Source organism: Belonocnema kinseyi, chromosome 1 (assembly GCF_010883055.1).
Source record: "Belonocnema kinseyi isolate 2016_QV_RU_SX_M_011 chromosome 1, B_treatae_v1, whole genome shotgun sequence".
In the NCBI taxonomy this organism is placed as follows: Eukaryota; Metazoa; Arthropoda; class Insecta; order Hymenoptera; family Cynipidae; genus Belonocnema; species Belonocnema kinseyi.
Genome location: NC_046657.1, coordinates 13136443 through 13140476, shown reverse-complemented (window position 1 = coordinate 13140476; position 4034 = coordinate 13136443).

The following is a 4034-nucleotide window of genomic DNA, read 5'->3' as shown; positions in this document are numbered from 1 at the left end:
ACAAAAGTAACAAAGTGCAAGAAAGCCTTGGAGAAAGATCGACGAACACCAAAGAGCTTCAATTTTGACACATAAAAAGATACGTAACTGATTAATTTTTGATTTGGAGAGAAAAACAACAAAGTACTTTTGAGCTATTGGTTAACTTAACCGAACCGCAAAAAGAGCACTTTAAAAAAATAACAATATGCGAGAAATCCCTGGTCAAAGAACGACGAGCACCAAAGAGTCTTAATTTGGACACATAAAAAGATAAGTAATTGTTTAATTTTTAAATTTAAAAGTAAAACAAAAAAGAGCTTTTGAGATATTGGTTAAGTTTATCGAATCGCAAAAAGAGCACTTTAACAAAAGTAACAATGTGCAAGAAAGCCTTGGAAAAAGATCGACGAACACCAGAGAGCTTCAATTTTGACACATAAAAAGATACGTAACTGATTAATTCTTGAATTGGAGAGAAAAACAACAAAGTACTTTTGAGCTATTGATTAACTCTATCGAACCTCAAAAAGATCATTTTAACAAAAATAACAATATGCGAGAAAGCCCAGGTCAATCAATGACGAACACCAAAGAGTCTTAATTTGGACACATAAACAGATGCGTAACTGTTTAATTCTTGAATTTAAGAGAAAAACAGCAAAGTACTTTTGAGCTATTGGTTGGCTTTATCGAATCACAAAAAAAGCACTTTGGGGTCATTCATAAAATACGTGATATATTTTTCAGGAACTTCTACCCCCCCCCCCCCCCCCCCCGTGTGATTCTTTTTCCATTTTCCTCAACATGGCAAATGATACTTTGGTAGACCCCCTCCCCTAAACGAATCACGTATTTTATGAATGACCCCTTTGTAAAAGTCGAAATAAATTGAAATTTTAAATTAATAAAGAATGTTAAATACTAATAGGGCCAAATACTCACATTTCATTTTCTAACGAAGGTCTTGGATCGTCTGGTATTTCAAGAGCTAGATTATGTTCATCATCTTCATTAATTAGAGGCTGTCTTAGTAAATTCAATCGGCTTCTTCTTTACCACGAACTAGCTTCCCCGAAAGCATTTTTACATATTGTAGTTTTGGAGTTGAATATCACTTTTATTAAACATGCAAAATATGAAATTTGATAATAGATCACCATCACATTATACACCCGTATGCAGAATAATTGCTGTTGTTCTTTTGCGTTACTAAAAGCATTGTAAAGATGAAATCATGGTACAATACACTTTCAGGGACGCGCATGCGCACTGTCGATGGACATTTGAGTAGTTGAAAAGTCGCACACTTTTTGTATTATTCGCCGAATTTATAAATATTTTAACAATATAATTAATGGTATATCATTTAATTATATTCTGTTGTTCAGCTTCCTTTATAAAAAGTATTATAGTAATAGAAACCTGAAATTATGCTGTGCGCGTGCGCACTATCGATGGACATTTGTGTCAGTGCAGAAGTTGCACTCTTTTTATATTATTGACCGAATTTATAAATATTTTAACAATATAATCAATGATATACCATTTAATTATATTCTGTTTTTAATTTTGCTTCATAAAAAGTATTATAATAATAAAAACCTGGTACTACGTGGCGCACATGCGCACTGTCGGCGGACAATTTCGCAGTTGAAAAGGTTACACTCTTTTTATATTATGCACAGAATTTATAAATATTTTAATAATATAAATAATGATATATTATTTAATTATATTCTGTTGTTTATTTTGCTTCATAAAAGTTATTATAATAGTAAAAACCTGGTACTATGTGGCACGCATGTGCACTGTCGACGGACATTTGCGCAGTTAGAAAAGTTGCACTCATTTTATATTATTCGTAGATTTTATAAATATTTTAATAATATAAATAATAATATATTAATTAATTATACTCTGTTGTTCGTTTTGCCTTATAAAAAGTATTCTAATCATAATAACGTGAATTGTGAAACGGCGTCCTTATCAACAAAATTGAAAGCAAAATAATTCATTTTAAAAACGGTCGTCGCAAATATTGCATTGGTTTGTGAGCTGTGTATAATATTCATTTTACAAATACTCATAAAGTCCTTTAATTTCAAATGGCATGAAAAAAGTTGTCGGCCCTCATTTGGTGGCTGAACAGTGCATATAAGGATATTATTTATTTATCGACATTTCCAAAAAATCAACGATCTGTGAACTTTATCTGAACTTTGACTAGAAATAAGCATCAAACTGAGAATAAAATAAAGGCCCAGGCAAAAATACTGGCAATGCACGGTAAGTACGATCTACTATCAGTCACACACTATTAGTCATAAATATATGTATATAATTATGGCATTTATTAAGAAATTGTAAATCGAAGTGTCAACGTAATTCAAAATTAAAGTATTTAAATTTAAGTACATAATTTTCAGAGGATCAGATTCAGAAAATTGCGAAGGTGCGACTCGAGCCCTGTCAACTACGATTAATGGAAGAGGTAAGTGCTTCCGCTTTCAGATACAGATTTTAAAAAATTCGAAATATCCACAAATTAATCTACAAATCAATCGAAAACAAAATTTAGTCTCAAGGCTTTATTATGATGATCTGTTCTACTTATTTTCACTTAATCATCATTATGGTTTTTTACAGTCACAAGAAGAGACATAGCCTTCCAAGAGGCTTTATTAGCGACGACTGGGCGACACTGGGCTGCGTCTAATGCGATAAGAATCATGAGTCTTTTCTAAAGATCTAAGAAACAATCGAAAAATATTTAGCTATAATGAATTATTTGAATTTTATCACAGCGAAAAATATCGCCATCTTCTGGGTTTTATTTATCAGAGGACGTTATTGCGTATATAAACATTACAGTAGAGAATGGGACCAAGATCGGAGACACAGCAAAATGGAGGATTATTACAAGAGAAGTCCTTCTAGAAGTATATGGAAATACGTTAGCTAACTATTCGGCCATAGGAAAACGAGGAGGGCGACAGTAAGCATTTTACGTATTTACTTTTAACCACTGCGAACAAAAGGAAGTATCAAAGTTGGAAGACGTCGATCACTGAAGGTTCAAGTTCTTCCAGAGAATCCGGGCAAAAATCAGGTAAGAAAACTCCAAACCATTCTTTTCCCTTTTCATTTTCAATAAAGTATTCTATGTTGTAAAATGGGTTATTTATTGACTTTAGGCAAAACAAGGACAAAATTTACTAAATGCATGCATGCTGAAAGTTCATGTAGACTGATGGTAAGCACGTTTTCTTAGCTTCAACGAAGAAAAGTATCGAGTGAACTTCGAAGTTGAAACAACTTCCAGTGAGACATTTGTTCCTTAATATTGGAAGAAGATTTCCTGAAATTTTTAGGTCAATTCATTGAACATTGAGGGAAATATCCATTTTGTAAGAAAACAGGCGACGCCATATACCATTGCATCGTTGGCAGATACTCTCGTCTGCATACTCTCATACAACAGACTTATCTCTCCAAAAATTGAACATTAAAAAACGCTCATTGCTCCCTAATTTAATAGAAAATCGACTGCTTCATATTTAAGGATATTTCGTTGTTTCCAGTGAATTAGAAAATAAATTAAAATAGGAAAATTTGTAAGGTGCAAGTTCTTTCATCCTTTATTTTTTTTCCTTCGTTCCAGTAATAAAGAATGTAAACAAACCGTCGCATGCCTTTGTTTTGAAATTTTTACTGTGAAAAAGCTTCAGTATTATTTTCAAATACAATAACCGAAGGTCACTTTTAAATACGTGGAAATAATTTTTGAAATTTAGTGTACAAATACGACTAGTCTCTGCCAGTTTCATTCTATCTTCCAAACTGTTACTTATTCAAGTAACCCTTTCGTATCCAACAGTTTTTTTTAAGCTCGTCAATATACTTTCTGTACATACCAGTGCCTTTTATTAAATACTGTTTGCTTTCCTTCCACCATAAAAATGTTTCATATACTAGTCGCTAAGTTTATATTGAAATATTAGTTCCATTTATTATTGGTTTCATGATTGCGAATCAAAAACCGACAAGCGAGA